Consider the following 18,568-nt stretch of genomic DNA (forward strand, 5'->3'; position numbering starts at 1 on the left):
CTTCAGTATGTTTTTCACTTGCGGGTACCCTTCCATAAACTTGGGCCCTTCCGGTTCTGCCCTCAACAACAGACCCATCCTTCCTTCTGTCTTAAAATTCGTCTGTGTGAGTAAGGGTTTTAGCGGAGGTGAGACGACTGGGTTAATGGTGGTGAATAGGGTTTATGGAGAAGAAAACAATGACTGTAAATGGAAAACAGAGAACAGGGAGCGGGAGTGAATTCACGGAATGGAGCAGAGACTTATATGAACAAGGTGGAAATGCAACCGTGGATTCAATAATATAGTAGGGGAGTAAAGTGAACCCGATAGAATTTTAAACTGAATGGCTGCGAAGTGGACTTAAACAGGCTTATGAAATGGCTGCGGAATTTGTGCGGCGGAGAAAAGTCGTGATCAAATCAACCACGTTCCATAATTACAGGTGGAGTATCAAAGTACAGCCGAACACGAGTTAAAACCGGAGGCTTGATCATGAGGCCATTTGAAAATAAATGCAAGGCTTGTGGAGGAATCATATAGAGGTCGTGGAACAGTTATGGAGCTATCAACACCAATCATTGCATATAATGGAGCTATGGTTTTATAACTATGTAAAAATGTGCTTTGAATGCTATTTGAAATAAATTTCTACTCATACCTTGGAATTCTTGCCATTTTTTTTCCATTAATCTTTGATCAACTGCTCCTTGTTGATGCTTTTAAGTGCCTCATGTCTTCATAATAGGTTCTTGGTCATACCTGCATCTGATTTCATGATTATGTAACTAACATCTGACTGTCAGTTTTGAAAAACAGAGTGATGGCTGCGGAAACTGCTTCTGGCTGCGGAAACTGGGTTCAGCTGTGGAAACTGACACAGCAATCATATGACTGAATGGAGATGGATAGATGATAACTGACTGAATGAAAATGGTCATGAAAAAAACTTTTATTGGCGGAATGAAATGAAATGGATGAAATGGAGTGGAATGAAATGAAGTGGAGTGGAATGAAGTGGAGTGTCACAAAACTGTGAAATGAGAGAGAGAATTTTTTTGGAAAATATAGGGTGTCAGGAGTCCCTGATTTTCAGGCTTATACACATTTTTTTTTTAGAAACAGAAAAAAGATCAAGGACTAGGCTGGTGGAGAAGAAGGATTCTTCTTCACCAGCCTTATTGCAGAATTATTCTGAAATTTTTTGACAAATTCCTCCTTTGAGAGTGGCTTATGATAGATCTTTAGTCGGTGACCATTCACAATAAGAAGAGTTTGAAATTCATCAATGGTTTTGATTCTTACCGCTCCATTGCTAAAGATTTTATCAATCTCATATGGCCCAAGCCAATGAGTCTGAAATTTTCCTTTAAAATATTTAAACTTGGAATCAAATAGCAATGCCCAATCTCATTCTTGAAACTTTTTCTCTTTGATGTATTTGTCATGCCACTTAGCTCTTTGATATTAAACTAGATCAGTTCTTAGAACTGCCTCTTGTCTGATCTCATCTAGCTCATTCAACTACTCCATTCTGTGCTTTTGGGATTCTAATAGATCCATCCCAAACTGAACTGCCATCTTGAAAGTTTTGACTTGGAACTCAATGGGGAGCTGGACTTCTTTCCCATAAACAAGTTCATAGGGAGAATGTCTTGTTGTATTTCTCCATGTAGTTCTATAGGCTCACAAGACTTCAGGAAGCCTTTCTGCCCAATCTCTTTTGTGTAAATGAACAGTTTTGGTGATGATGTCTTCAATAACTTTGTTTGTAGACTCCAATTGGTCATTTGCTTGCGGATGGTAAGGAGTAGATTTTCTGTGCTTGATTTTTTATTCTTCCATCAGCTTCTCCACCAGGTTGGATGTGAATTGACTTCTCTGATCTGTCACAATTTCTCTTGGAACACCAAAGCGAGTAAAAATATCATCATAAAGTGTTATAGACATTTTTGTGCCTCGCAGCATGGAGCATGAAATGTCAATAATTACAGGGATCCTCAGTCCCTAAACATGTTGTTCTTACCCCTAGAAGAACAAGGTCAGCAAACCACAACACTTCCTATCAGTTCTCCACCTGAAAACACTCAGAAACAGGCTATTTTTGGATCATGTCAGCTGCTCCACTGAGCATCTGCGCTGGAATGCAACTGCTCCTCCTTGTACCTGCGCTGAAAGTCAAATCTAATGAAGGCTACCTGCGTTGGGCGAGATTGGCCAAGTGGCACAGTCATTCTGCAAGGTGTCAATTGCCCAGGAAGCTTCCAAACTGACACTTGGTTCAAGGGATTCGCCCTGTAATGAGTAAGAGGTACTTGATCTCCATGTGTAAGCAAGGATCTCCAAGTGGACTCAAGAACTGAAGTTTAACTGAAGAGGGAGAGGACACAAGGCAGCTTTATGTCAGTCTCAAGCTGACTCATCCTCTCTTCTTCTCTCCTATATATAGAGCTCTCTCATGAGGTCTAAGGAGGCTGGAATTTTGTGCAAAGTAAGGAAGTGCTGTTGGTTTACAGTTAGAGCTATTGGGTGATTGCTTTTATAGAGGAGAAGAGGGGAATTTCTTGCTGCTGGGGAGGTGCTGCTGGATTGGAGCCATTGATGGTTGTAACCTTCTCAGAACCCTTTTACTTCTATCAATAAAGCTTTGAATGTTCTCCTATATACTTGTATTGCATTGATGTATTGTATTTACTTGTATATCTGAGTCACTCTAATCCATGCATCAGTTATGAGTACATGTTTCTTGTAGTTTTCCTCTCTTGTTTGTGCAGGATCTGTGTGTAGCTGGGTCGGCAAAGGGAGCAAGGAGCTGGGAACAAGAGACAAAGAGAGAGGACAGGATCGACAAAAGCGAAAGACACAGGTTGGTCAATCTTTTCTTCCTTCTCTGTACTTTCATAAAGGAAAATATCAAAGCTTTACTTTCAGTTGTTGCTAAGGACTATCACCCTTAGAGTAGGGATAGGGTCATCCGAGTCGGATACTTTTCCCCACAACAAACTGGCGACTCCGCTGGGGAGCCTAGTATCTTGTTGGTGTTTGTAGTATCTTTGCTATTCATTTCCTGAACCAAAGAGTACCAAATCGAAAAGCTTTTGATTATATCAAAAGCGAAGTAGAGGGGCTGCTACTCTTGCTCATTTACTGAGCAGATTCATGATTTGAAGAGCTGATCTACAAAAGACTCTTGTACTCTTTGTGATAGCTTTTCATCCTCTTGATCATCCCTTAGCTTGTACTTGACCTATAGCTTTTTATTTCAGCAAAAACAGTGCATTTTTGAGCTTTTTATGACCCGGAAAATCCTTGTAAACGCAACTCTCGTGTCTCAGTGCAGGCTGTCCACAGGCAGTCTGCATTTCAGCGCAGGTACTCCCTTCGGGAACTGCACTGAGAGTCAATTTGACAGACCAGAGCCTGCGCTGATCCAGTTAGGCTATGTCTTCCTGAGGTTTCCCACTGTGTCTTAGCCCTGTTTTCACTATTATTTTGCTGCTGATTGCTTGTCATTTGTACTTGCTGTAAACCAACTTTCCTTGACATTATTCCGCCTCAGTTGTGTGATGAAACTGTGATTGTTCTTTCAGTATTTCTTGCTTCAGTTACAGTTTCCCATTGTGAAAAGCGAACCAGTATAGCTGTGGCCTCTTAGATCCTGAACTGTAAAAGTGTCTTGGTGATCTTAAGAGCTAGTTTTATTACTGTTCATGGCTGTTTGAGTTTGTTTGTTTTTCATTTTATGGTTTGAATCTATACATTTCCAGTGTCTAAACAAGTCGATCTTAAGGTGTCTTTTGATTTTGGACAAGCTTGTTTACTTCTACTTGAAATTAGATTCAAAGTTATACAACAGTTTTCCTTTCTGTCTTACATCAACATTAAGGATAACGAAAAGAAATACATGCATTGTGCATTTTGCATTTGACTGTGTGCTTGACGATTTAGGAAAATTTTCATTTTAGTGTGTGTTCTATGATCTGTGAGAAAAGTTGGTGTCTTTCTTTTCCCTCAGTAGATTAAGGTTTTCAAAGTTGAAAGATTGAAAAGTTTTGCTTCTCATCTTAGATTGCATTTAGGAAGTTGTATATATACATCTCGTGGTGATCCTTAAAGGCAAACTGCTAAGCAAGATCAACATTAAAATAAATCCAATTTACATAACAACGCTTTGTAACATAACGCAAACATCTAGAGGTCTAGGTAGAGACGTGTTCCGGCGTCGTTAAACATAGTGACTGTCGATCTCTACGAAGGTGGGTGATTCCTCCTGAGAGTCGGTGGCACTAATACGGACTTGTGCTCCCGCGTACCGTCGCGTATATTGGGAGACCCCTATAGGCAATTATCCTTTATCCATAGGAAGCCGTGTCGACCGCCCTACTGATCGCGATGCAGTGAACACAGCATTCACGAAGATCGACCACCCGTACCGTAAAACGTATTCTGTGGTTTCGCGAAAGGTTTGGCACACCCTCTGCCTAGATCTCCAGAGCAGTTTCTTTTGGCCTTTTTCAAACTCTATAACTGAAAAAGTCCAACCGAGCATTTGTCACTTCGGGCTCGTTAATACATCGAAGGCGACTAGAGTCATCTTTAGCTTTTTCTCGACTCTTAAAACATGAAAAAGCAAGTTTGTGTCTAAAAGCGTCGTTAATAAAATTTATTTTAAGCGGAACATAATCACCTGTTATTCCCACGTTGATCTTTCAGTTGAAAGGTATGGAGCCCACCAACCAAGGAAGCAACCTTGGCGGAAGTCCAAATCCCTTCTCCTCTTGGGGAGATGTTGGTGCGCCTCATATGGCAACATTGTCACTTCCAGGATTGACAATCGGCCTCCCTGTATGGCTCTTTTCAACTAATGTAGTCCAGATCGCCACTAATCCTGAGCAGTCGAATCAACAGTCAGAACAATCTAGAACTACCCACCAGACTTCCACTTCTTACAATACTTCCTCTGATCCTTCATCTTCGCGAGGTAGAGCTGGCAAAAGTCAGCCTCCCAAGGAGAAGAAGGAAAAGAAGAAGAAAGAAAAGAAGCAGAAGGAGCCTATGGCGAAGGCGACTGGGGGCAAACAGGAGAAAGCTGACAAAAACCCACACACTGCACCGACCGGGCCTAAATCGCCATGTGTCATTTGCAAAGGGACCCACTTCCATCGTGATTGTCCTTGTATTCCCCGGATACTAAGGGACTGGTCCCCAAGGTTTCCAAATCCGGTAGCATCAACCTCTGATAGTCATGTTGATTGCAGTCCGTCAACTAGCGAGAGTGAAGGACGAAGAGGGAGACCAAGATCACCCTGTGTATTATGTGAAGGCAAGCATGCCATCCACAAATGTCCATTCTTAGATGAGGCAAAGAGAGTTTTGGAAGATCGTCCGGTTTCACCGTTACGACTTCCTCCTGGATACCAAAAACTCGCGCCTAATCCCTTGATAGTTGAAAATCCAGCTGACCCGCCCAAGTGGTCCGCTGAAGTGTCGGTCATTGAGAATGAACCTACTGAATCCAGACGAGACGAAAGTCTAAAGGTCGAAACGGCAGTTGACCCGGTTCTTCCTTCAGAGATTTCATCGTCCAATGACTCCGTCATTGAAGACCCATCTTCAAATGACACCGTCGCCGAAGAGTCATCTTCATGCGACACCCTCACTGAAGAGAATAAGCATGACACCATCCAGGTTCTTTTCATTAGCACCGACTCTAATGAGCGTCAGGGCAATGCGCCCATTCCTTTATCGCAGGAAGGAACATCATCAGGGTCATACCCGGCCGTATATTCGGTCCCACCACCAAGCAACCTGGTTGTATCCTTTGATTGGAATCAACTAGGCAGACCCCGGTTACCAGCCAGTATACCATTCAGAATCATTGTCCAGATCTATAGAATGATTATGGCTGGTACTATCATTGATGAAGGGGCGTCTGTGAGTATCCTTTCCTCTATTGCTTGGAAAGCACTGGGTTCCCCAGCACTTTTACCTGAGTTAAGAAATCTCTCAGGTTTTGATAAAGGAACCAGTCGACCATTAGGAATCCTCCCCAATGTACCTGTTACATTGAAAGGGAAGACCGTTAATATGAACGTGTTGGTCGTCCAAGGACCCTTGGATTATAACCTACTCCTTGGACGCGACTATATTTATTGCATGGGAGCGATAGTCTCCTCACTCTTTAGAGTAATGTGTTTTCCACACGAAGGAAGGATGGTCAAGCTCGTAGACCAACTTTCGTTTCCGGGATCTCGCATCGCAAATAGTCAAATACCAATCCTAAATGGTCTGTTCACTCAAGATACGCCTCCGCCCCCAGTCCTCCTTCCCGATGAGTGCGAGTGATTCGGAAAGAAAGACTAGGACCCAGGGGGCATGCACCCTGGTCTGCTTCGGGCAGAAGAAACCCTGGGTATAAGGTAGAATTTCCGCAGAAGAATATGACTAGTCCGTACCCCGTCCGAAAGAAGGAAGAGGGGTTGTTCTAGAATAATATTCTTTTGTCAAAGTTATGTGAGTGAGATAATCAGCTTCTCGCTCCCCTTGTCTAGATAATCAGGATACCGAGGATGAGGACCATTTGCTGTAGCAAGTAGTAACCATCTTTGAAGACAAGCCTCACCCATTAAAACATATGTTTTGAAGGATAAGTAGGGGCAGCCTCCAAAGAAAGAGATTCTATTGCTACAACAGGTGGCCACCATCTTTAGTAACCTAATGTTAGACATCGCCGAAGAAAGAGATTGATTTGCGGCAGCAAATAGAACCCTCTTCGGATAATAAGAAAGAAGCAAGCCTCCCTCAATAATACCAATGTTTTGTCTTTGAGTAGTGTTCTTCTCTTGTCACAAATAGCTGTTCGTTAAAAGTTGGGCCGACGGGAAGCCTGAGTACCACATAAGACCCTTTAAAATAACGAGAAGACTAGTATCGTTAACATTAGATTGGCAGGATGACAAGTAGCTGTGAACACCCAAAGAAAAGCAGAGGTAGGAGAGAGGAGGGGCAGCCTCGAAATTCTATCCTATGTCTGGGGGCATGCGAACTTTTGGAATGTAAGCAAGGGACGACTATTTATTTTTTAAATTTTTAGGTCCTCCCTTTAAACCTGTAGGTCTAACCCTTTAAACTCGTAGGATTAGCCGTTTCCGACCTTGCATGAAGAAAGCCTGTGGGGCAAAGGCAAAAACTTGCCAAAATTGGAGCATAGCTTCGTGAGATAAAGCTCCTTAAAAAATAGCTATCTCACAGGAGGCGTTCTTATTATGACTGGTATATCGAGCAGTTTTAGCACATAGTTCATGCTCGTTAAAAAATAAACGCAAGATCCGAGCGGTTTTAGCACATAGTTCATGCTCGTTAAAAAATAAACATAAGTTTATGAGCAGGCTTTCGTTCAGAGTTCAAGCTCATTTAGAAAAAATGAACCGGTAAATAACCTTTTGAGATCGTAAATTCATCAGCCATAAAAGCCTTGGTCGTGTTTGTGCACCGTCACCTCCACTGTTCATTTGGCCGATCATTCACCTCCATCTGTGTGTTTACCTCTTTTGAGAAACAGCTGCGAAGAGTGATTTCACCTAGCCATCCTTGTGACACTGCCGTGATTGGAAAATTCCAACCTGTACCTGGAATCTGCTGCTATCCCTGTTTATCACTCGTTCCTCAAAAGACGAGTCTTCTTTGAGCTCTTTTCACTGACTCGTAAAATATGAAAAGTTTGCCGAGTTTTGGCCTTCCAGCTCGCTAAACGACCGGAAGAGCTATCCCTCCTCTAGATTTTAATCTTTTTGGACCTGAGGGATTATTGCACAAAAAGATCGAGCGCTTGTCTTGTTCAGCTCGTTAAAAGTACCGAACACCCATCCCTTCTGTATTGTTTTATACTTTTTCGGACTTAAGGGATTAGATGACGAAAAAGGAATTATGGAGTTAACTTTCTGTACCTTTTCAGACTCTCTAAAAATGAAAAGGACCGAGTTATCCTTGTCGTTAGACTCGTTAAATTCATTAAATAGCGACAAACTTGTCTTTAGACGAGAACGAGTTTCCCTATCGCTAGGCTCGTTAAATCATAGCGATGGGCTTGCCCGAAGGGCAGGTTATAGAACAAGCATATGTTATCCTCCTCAAGCTTGACAAAAATAAAGAGGTACTGGTCAGAAATGACTGGGGAAAAATTGGGAGAACATCAAAGTTTAATGGTAGCAAGTCGCTCTTGAACATGACTCTTTTCCTCCGTACCACATCGGGTTGGGTTGTTTCATTCACCGGTCTCATCACCATGGTCCTCGCCAAACCATCCACATTTGGGGTAATGCTACCGATCCATCGCATCAGTGTCGTTATATGTTCAAGAGAGGTCATTCTGAAAGTGTCAACCGTGTCCCATCCACTGCCATACATTATCCTTCATCCATTCATGATCGCCACCCTGAATCATATGTCACAGTTTGTTTTCACCTCCACTAAAATCATTAGCTCCGTTCCGTGTCATTGATGTGGGATTCATTAAGGCCCTCCTTTGACGGATCGCTTCTTGTCGACTTCAGCTCATTATCCAAGAAGTTGATCTAGGAACACCCCCATCAGTACTTTGAAGCTTGCATGCCTCAATGGCAGGTTTCTCACTTCCGGCGACAGGTATACATCAATGACCTTCGACCAGAAGATTTTGCGTGGCGTTCGACGCCAAGTCCTTTATTCACGCCACGTGAATTGTACTGCAGTACCTTGAGGGTCATTATCATTATCGGTGATTCCTCTCGCGCTTGTTAACGGTTTTCATTATTGACCGGTAATCAAGCGATGTCTTTCCATGTTCGACTTCAGCGCAATTCTCACATGGATCGACTTGTACTTAGAGTAAAGATCGAACGAGTTTGAAGACCCCGGATCTAGTTTCATCCATCCGGGCTGCGATATATATTCAGGAAATATAAAAGCATTTGTCATGTACATCATTGCAGCAGATGATCATCCTATTCAAAGGATGATAATTTCAGCAGAAAATTATCAGTCTACCATCAGACGATCGTCTGTTATATGTACCAAAATGTATTTATAAAACTGAGCATGGGAATGCCCGCCTCAGCTAGATCATGAAAACAGAATGAAAAATAATGTATTGTATTGTATTGTATTACAGGGCGCCTCCTCAGCACTGGAATGAACTTCAGACCCTCTAGATAAAGCATTTCACCCGATAAACGGCCTCATACTTTAGGGGGCAACTGTTATAGACATTTTTGTGCCTCGCAGCATGGAGCATGAAATGTCAATAATTACAGGGATCCTCAGTCCCTAAACATGTTGTTCTTACCCCTAGAAGAACAAGGTCAGCAAACCACAACACTTCCCATCAGTTCTCCACCTGAAAACACTCAGAAACAGGCTATTTTTGGATCATGTCAGCTGCTCCACTGAGCATCTGCGCTGGAATGCAACTGCTCCTCCTTGTACCTGCGCTGAAAGTCAAATCTAATGAAGGCTACCTGCGCTGGGCGAGATTGGCCAAGTGGCACAGTCATTCTGCAAGGTGTCAATTGCCCAGGAAGCTTCCAAACTAACACTTGGTTCAAGGGATTCGCCCTGTAATGAGTAAGAGGTACTTGATCTCCATGTGTAAGCAAGGATCTCCAAGTGGACTCAAGAACTGAAGTTTAACTGAAGAGGGAGAGGACACAAGGCAGCTTTATGTCAGTCTCAAGCTGACTCATCCTCTCTTCTTCTCTCCTATATATAGAGCTCTCTCATGAGGTCTAAGGAGGCTGGAATTTTGTGCAAAGCAAGGAAGTGCTGTTGGTTTACAGTTAGAGCTATTGGGTGATTGCTTTTATAGAGGAGAAGAGGGGAATTTCTTGCTGCTGGGGAGGTGCTGCTGGATTGGAGCCATTGATGGTTGTAACCTTCTCAGAACCCTTTTACTTCTATCAATAAAGCTTTGAATGTTCTCCTATATACTTGTATTGCATTGATGTATTGTATTTACTTGTATATCTGAGTCACTCTAATCCATGCATCAGTTATGAGTACATGTTTCTTGTATTTTTCCTCTCTTGTTTGTGCAGGATCTATGTGTAGCTGGGCCGGCAAAGGGAGCAAGGAGCTGGGAACAAGAGACAAAGAGAGAGGACAGGATCGACAAAAGCGAAAGACACCGGTTGGTCAATCTTTTCTTCCTTCTCTGTACTTTCATAAAGGAAAATATCAAAGCTTTACTTTCAGTTGTTGCTAAGGACTATCACCCTTAGAGTAGGGATAGGGTCATCCGAGTCGGATACTTTTCCCCACAACATAAAGAAAATTAACAACTAAATTTTCAGTAGCAGAAAATAATGCTTTGGCTTCTACCCATTTAGTGACATAATCAGTACATACCAATATATTTTTTTTTTATTTAGATGGTGGGTTAATAGGTCCAATGAAATCTAAAGCCCATTTTTCAAAGGGTTCGATGAGTACCTGTGGTTGCAATGGCATTTCATTTGAAAGGGTAGGTTTCCCTACTCTTTGGCAGCTGTCACACCTTTTGACATACTGTTTTGCATCTTTGAAAAGGGATGGCCAATAATATCCCAAAGAGCGGATTTTATAGGCTGTCCTTTTGTCAGCAAAGTGTCTATCGCATGGTTCATCATGACATTCTTTGAGGATATCAGACATTTCATCTTCCCTAACACATCTTCTGATCACAAGATCTGGCCTTGTTTTAAACAATTCATTAGAAATCCATGAATATTTTGAACTCTCCTAATTAATATTTCTTCTTTCACCAGGAAATAAATGTAGAGGCAGTTTCCCTGTAACTAAATATTTAGCTATATCTGCATACTAAGGAGTCTTAGTAGTTACTGCAAATAAATATTCATCAGGAAACTTGTCCTCTACAGGAGAATCTTCTTTAGTATTCTGAATCCTAGACAAGAAATCAGCTACCGTATTTTGTTTTCCTGGTCTATCCAACACAATGATATTGAATTCCTGTAAAATTAAGAGCCACCTTGTAACTCTGCCATTAGTAACAGGTTTTTTCATTAGATATCTAATCACAGAATGATCAGTATGAATAAAAGTTTCATAGCCTGTTATATAATGTCTAAACTTATTGATTGCATGAACAACAGCTAAGAACTCTTTTTCAGTTACAGTATAGTTCAACTTAGTGGGAGTCAAATTTTTATTGGTATAGTAAATGACATAAGGAACTAAATATTTTTGACCCAACATAGCCCCTAGAGCTGTATCTGAAGCATCTGTAGAAATATGGAAAGGAAGTTTCCAATTTGGTCCTCTCAAGATGGGTGCTTCAGATATTCTTGTTTTCAAAGTTTCAAATGTTGATTGACAATTAGGATCCCATTTGAATTCACAGTATTTTGTAAGCAATTTGAAGAGTGGAGATGCTATTTTAGTGAAGTTCTCTATAAACCTTCTATAGTACCCAGTAAATCCCATAAAACTTCTAACATCTTTTGACAATTTGGAATAGGCAACTTGGATATGACTTCAACTTTTGATCTATCAACTTTAATCCCATCCCCTGAAATATGATGTCCCAAAACAATACCTTCAGTAAACATCATAAAGAATTTTTCATAACTTAATGAAAGGTTTGTTTCTTTACATCTTATAAGGAATTTTTCCAAATTCTCTAATGCCTCTTCAAACGAATTACCATAAACTGTAAAATCATCCATATAAACCTCTACACAATCATGGATTAAATCAGAAAAGATTCCTAGTACTGCTCTTTGGAATGTAGCGGGCGCATTACATAATCCAAAAGGAAGCACTCGATAAGCAAAAGTTCCCCATGGACAGGTAAATGTGGTCTTATCTTGAGCTTTAGGTGCTACCTGAATTTGATTATAGCCACTAAAACCATCCAAAAATGAAAAGTACTTTTTGCCTGCTAATGTATCTAATACTTGATCGATAAAGGGCAAACGAAAGTGATCCTTCAAAGTTGCTTTATTCAATTCCCTGTAATCAATGCATACCCTCCATTTACCATTCTTTTTAGGTACTATAACCAAAGGAGAAACCCATCGACTATCTGAAATTGGATAAATGAAGTTTACATTGAGTAGTTTTTGGAGCTCTTCTTTCACTATCTCCCTAAGGTTTGGATTCATCCTTCTCTGAGGTTGCCTGATTGGTCTACTGTTTTCCTCGATGTAGATGTGATGAATGCAAGTCTTAGGGTCAATACCTTTCATATCAGTGTACTCCCATGCAAATGCAGTAGAATGTTTTTGGAATTTTGGTTAACTCTCCCTGTTGTGATTTTCCCAAGTTTTTGTTGATATTCAAGGTTTTACCTGGAAAATCCTCAATGGTGGAATTACCGAACTCTTCCATAGAGTAAAGAGACAGTTGTCTTGATGATAAATACTCAATGTCAGAATCTAACTGAAATTGTGTGTGGTCATATTCTGAAGATGTTTCAAAGTTTTCTAATGTGTTCAGAATTTGACTATCTTCACTGATTTCAGAAATGGTAAAGACAGGTTGTATAGTGTCCTCATCATCGACCCATTCATTATCTCCTACTTCTGTAATTGCTTTTGCTGGAGGATACAAATTGAAATTCTTTGTCGAATTACCATAAGAAATGTACATATCTCCAGATCTACAACTAATGAAAGCATCAGCTGTGGTTAGCCAAGGTCTTCCTACGATGAGTGGGTGCCCTCTTAAATTACTATTGGGAGTCAAAATCATGAAATCTACTAGATATTCCCAAGAATCTAAGGAGACTGAAATATCTTCTAATACACCATCTAGTTTGATTATTGATCGATCTGCAAGTTGCAGTAAGGTAGGTGTAAAAACAACATTAGGAAGTTTACGCTGTTCCATAGTCTGTCTACTCATAATGTTGATAGCAGCCCCTAAGTCAATCAAAGTGTTTGGAATTTCTATCCCATTTATATGTGTCTTGACAATTGGACTACCGGGATCTACATACTTCTGCATGGTAATTTTTCCCATCATGATATCTGCAATTTTTCCTACTAGGTGGATTCTTCTTGTATCTCTTGGTTTCCTTCCTGGTCTTTTGAGACTCAACTCCTTTATTGTTTTTGCTAGAATAGGAATCTCTCTAATGGCTTGTAGCAAGGGAATCTTGATACAGACATTCTTTAATTCATCTAAGAAATCATAGTCAGGAAACAAGATTTGTTTTTTCACCCCTTTGTCAATTTGTAATCTTTCAGGGAAAGGAGGTGTGGATGAAGATGCAGGTTGCTCAACTATAGGAGTTGTGGGGGTTGACTCTTTTTCTTTTTTCTTTTTGAGTGTTTGGGTTTTGAAGAGATGCTTCAGAACCTTTATTGACTTTAAGAGAATCTTCCTCAGAATTACTTTTCTTTTGAGCATCTATAGAAGGTTTTTCTAAAACTCTACCAGACTTGAGTTGTACATCATTAAGAGGAACAATCATATAGGTAGGAAATTGTTGTCCTTCTACCATGTAAGCATTTTGAGGATTTTTGTTATTAGGATTTGGCAATGGCTGGGCTGGTAGTTGATTTGTCTTTTGTTGGAATGGAAGCAAGAGTTGGGAATTTTGTTGAGGAAGTTGTTGTTGTTGTGGAAATGGCAATGAAAGTTGTGGGTTTTGATTTGGAAGTTGTGGAGCTTGTTGATTTTGAAAAGATGGAGGATATTGATAAAATTGAGCAAATCTCCCATAAGGATTTTGCATCCCTTGTACCCATGATTGATATGGATTTTGAGGTTGGGACCAAGGTTGTTGCCAAGAATTCCAATTTGGCGGGGGTTGAAAGTTCATAGGGTTGTTAAACCCTTGATTTTGTTGCCCCTGCCAAGGTCTCCTTGAAACAAAACAGAGAGACTCTACTGAATTTGGATCTTCTTGAAAGACAACTTTGAGCCCAGGAATTGAAGGACAATCCTTGGTCTCATGGCTTTCCGAGCAAATCATACATGTTTCTACAACTTTTGCATCCAAGGGGCATTCCCTTAGAGCATGTTTCTTCCTACATTTTGGACAAAAGATGGCCAAGGCTTCAGCTTCTGCTTTCTGCTTGTTTTGTATTTTAAGGGTGTCTAGTTGTTCACTAAGGCTCCCTAGAATATCAGTTTTGAACTCATCAAGCATATTTCCAATCTCTGCCCTACTTACTGATCCAGTTGCAGATTTGTTTGCTCTAATAAGAGAAGGATCTCTAGGCCCTTTTCCCGTTTTAGATTTTCCCTCGAGAGATGGACACATAGTTCTGCTATGTCACGAAGTGGAAGTTGAGAAATATCTCCCTTCCCCATCATGTTTAAAATATCTATCCATTCATCTCTAATGGCTTTTAATAGAAGGGATTTTAAGGTCTCCTCATCTAAGTTACTCAGTTTTGCTCTTTTTAAGTTGTATTGAAATCTTTCAAGTAAATCCTCCGAGTTTTCATCTTCTTTTTGCACCATTTTGAATACCTCATCCTTATGGTTGGTGGGCATGCAATAGTCCAGGTATCTATCCAGAAATGTTTGTTTCATATCATTCCAAGTCCTAATAGATTGAGTGACTAATCCCATGAACCATTTCAAAGCAGCTCCCTTCAATGTTGAAGGAAACAATTTGAGTTTTTGAGAGTCTTCCATATAGTCATAAGTTCGACACACGACTTCAAACTCAAATAGAAATGTTTCAGGATCCTCACTTCGCAACCCATAAAAGTTTGGGAGGACAGATGGTGAGATGTTTTTCATTGTTGTATGAGTTTCCTCATCAACTATAGGGAATCCAAATGAGTTATCTCCATCCCTATTTCCCCCATTGTTACCTCTACCTCCTCCATTGTTTCCTCCTCCTCTACCTCTACCTCTACCTCCTCCTCCAAATCCGTTTACTACTTCCTCTGTCATGATAGTTTCCTCAGAGTTTTCAGAGTCCTCTGGTTCTTCTATAAATGGTGAACGGGGAGGAATTTCTCCCTCTTCTTCTTCAGGTGATTCTACTTCTTTGATTACAATATGTTCCCCTGTAGAAGTGAAGAAAGGTTCTTTCCCTAGGTCAGATTTGATGGATAGTGTGGGAGAGTCTCCTAATTCAGCTGCTGCCCCTTTAATTCCAAGAATCCTAAGGCTAGGAGTGTGAGTTGGAGATGATGGAGGTGTATCTTGTCTATGCCTTGAAGTAGCTGGAGTTGTAAAAATCGAACTTTTGGCCCTAGCTATAGACCTCCATTAAAATCTCTTGATCTATGCATGTCGTTTTTTTTTTTTTAATTTTTTAATTTTTAATTTTTATTTTTTAATTTTTAATTTTTAATTTTTAATTTTTATTTTTTTTTTAATTTTTCAAAGTTGGGCTAATAATTCTCTTTCTGATCTTCCAGGTCACACTAGGTGCAAGAAGAGAGCATAATCAAGAAATTATTAAACTAACAACTCTCTTTTCTGATCCTCCAGACCACACTAGGTGCAAGAGGAGAGCATACTTCAAGAAGTTATCAATTTTTCCCTCCTTTCTTTTTTTTTAAGAAATTGGCTACCTAGTTACACTTCCCCGGCAACGACACTAAAATGTTTGGTCAATTTAGAGTGTCCTCAATTTCTATATTAATTGTCAATCCAAGAGTCGTAAACTGTTGAAGTGTGGTGCACTATATGTGCAAGATAACCTATTTCTTACTTTTTGTTGTTTTTGATTTTTTTTTTATTTTGTTTTGGGGTTTGTTATCTTCGTTTATCTCCTAATGTGAAATGGAAATTCTATCCCTGAGTTTTAAGATTATTCTAAAAGACAAGTGTGGATATAAATTTTCAAGGCAATTATGTCCTTTGTAATGATTTCAAAAACTTCAAACTTCAGAGGGTCTTAGAACATACTAATCATGAAATTAGTTCCTAAAATAAAATGAAAATGTGCCACTATTCTAATCAAACAAATAGTGAACTATTGATCATGAAACCATTATCCCTGCTGCTGTTTAAATACAAAAGAAATGAATTAAGCTACTGCACTCAAAGAAATCCAAAAATTGCAAGTAAAGTAAAGCTAAAATCAAATTACATCAATTCATATTCTGACCCCTCGCCAATTAGTCCCGATATGGCTTTTGGAGGTAATCATCAACAACTTGAGCAATCTGATATCTAATTGTAGAAAAGTAAAACTTAAAATCAAATCAAATCAATTCATAGTCTGACCCCTCGCTAGTTAGTCCAGCTATGGTTTTCGGAGGTAATCATCAACAACTTGAGCAATCTAATATCTAATTGCAGAAAAGTAAAACTTAAAATCAAATCACATCAATTCATAGTCTGACCCCTCGCCAGTTAGTCCAGCTATGGCTTTCGGAGGTAATCATCAACAACTTGAGCAATTTGATATCTAAATTGTCTAACGAAGCAAATGAACTAAACTGAAATCAACAAAACAGAACTAGAATTAAAAACTAAGAAGAGCAAGTCAGCAAAAAGACTGATTCCATGTCACTAGTTTTTGCAAAAGGAAATGTATGAAGATTCCCAGACCTACTGTAATCAGAAACATACACACTGATCAGCGTTAACTACAATGTAAAAAGAATGTAAAATTATGAACAAGAATGAAGCGTTAGTACCATAGTAAATGAAATATACATAAGTGAATAACTATGGCATATTTGCAATAAACATAAAGAAACACAACATGAAACTGTACAGCAATAAGAAACAAAACCTCGACATGTGCAGGGGCCCTCTGCACAACCTCGGGCAACAGCTATCAATCAAGAATTACACTCACGCAATCATGTAGAAATAGAGTCTTCTCATATATTTCAAAACGCAGTCACAACAATGAAACTAGTGTCACGGCACAGTGGGCTTTTTATCAGCAAAATTATATTCAAAAGACTAACTCCTATGCGTATAGAAACACATTATTTATAACAAAAGGTTACATAACTGTTTTCCTATAAACTACGCTGACAGAGGACACATAAACGACAACGTCCATGGATTTAGCATCATGGCTGCCGAGATTGTGCAATCTATTGAAAACAGCTTGTTGGATTCACATCGTGGGTAGCCTACAGGTGTCAGCGTGCCTCCAGAGATCTAGAAACGGCCACGAAAATCTTTCATGTGCTTGGAAACGGAGTCCTGTTGCTGTAGGACTCTTCTATTTGACCACCGCTTGACCATCATTGACCACGGCCTCCCCTGATGAATCCGATTGAGCCAATAGGACTCGGTCCATGTCCAAGTCATTTCCAACTTGCCCATGTGGCTCGCTTTGCCTGATGACACCTGCAATGTAGACTTTAACAAAAACAGCTGCGGAAAGTTGAAGCAGTTGCGGAAAGTGACAGGATTCCACAGCTCAATGAGCAAAAATCTAGTTCAAATAGCAGACACAAAACATAGTTAAAAAAACCTCTTTAAATGCTCTTTTGTGATTAATATGCAATGACGTTGATAGCTTAGGAGATCCAGGTGAATGGAAAGAGTCTAGGAAAGTGTATAGGAAAGATGCAAGTTCAGGGCTCAACAAAATCAAGGGCATCTAAGCCACTAAAATCACTTGGGATCACACTCAGCCTGAGCCACACCAACCTTAACATTGTTAGTTTTTTTTTGGTGTTTCCTTTAGACAACCAAGAATTTTAAACCTTAGCTATTGATGTAGAAGCATCAACCCTAGGCATATCATTTTTCTTGGAACCAAAAAAGGTCATGTAAATTCTGAAGATAATTTTGTTTTCCCTCTCTTTTAGTATGTATAAATTAGGAATTTGGAGGATTTTGATGTAGATCCATGTGTACTGATTCGAGAAGTAATTTGGATCATTGGGTTGTTAGGATAACTGGATGAGTTGGTGTTTTGGTCAATTGGGCCTTTGTAAATATTGAAAAGTGTATAATTGAGTTGTGAGTTAGTTTCAAGTTGTTGGGACATATGTCCCATATGATGTTTCTATTACATTTTCCTAGCCTATGGGAATCATAAAAAACATTATACAAATAGATTTAGGTCAAAGGCTCCCATGGATTATAGGTCGATAGAATATTAAATATATTGAGAAAGTTGAGAGAGATAGATATCTCTGCAAAGAGTTGAGAAGAGCTCATATAAGAGCCATTGTAAATCCTTTGTAGATTAAGTTTTTTTCTAAATAGAATTCACATGTTTTATGAATTATCTTCTGTGCATGGTTGATTTCTTTGTATGTAAGTCCCTATGAGTTCGGTCTAGTATTGATGTTTGTATAAGGCAGAGAGAATAAACCAATGTTCAAATGGATGATATATATATGAAAGTCCCTGCGTAGAGTCCCTTCTCAATGAAGATTGATGGTTAGAAGAGAGAATCCAAGGGAAGCTCAAAAGAAGCTTAAAGAGATATAGAATTGAAAGATCTCATGTATTGAAGAATCATAATAGAGATTAGGAATTTAAGTTCATAGAAGAAGGTGATTGAGTTTGAGAATAGGAGAGAGTCCTCAAGAAACACAATCTTGGTGTTAGAGTGAGGAATGCATAAAGTTCCATGGAAGAAAGGAGAATCTCACAAAAGAAGAAAGAACTAAGCTATGGAAAGGTGAGGAATGAATGAAACGGACTAGAAGGAAGAGTG

Source organism: Pinus tabuliformis, chromosome 1_2 (assembly GCF_031772625.1).
Source record: "Pinus tabuliformis cultivar Carrire ecotype Pingquan chromosome 1_2, CPIR1, whole genome shotgun sequence".
NCBI lineage: Eukaryota > Viridiplantae > Streptophyta > Pinopsida > Pinales > Pinaceae > Pinus > Pinus tabuliformis.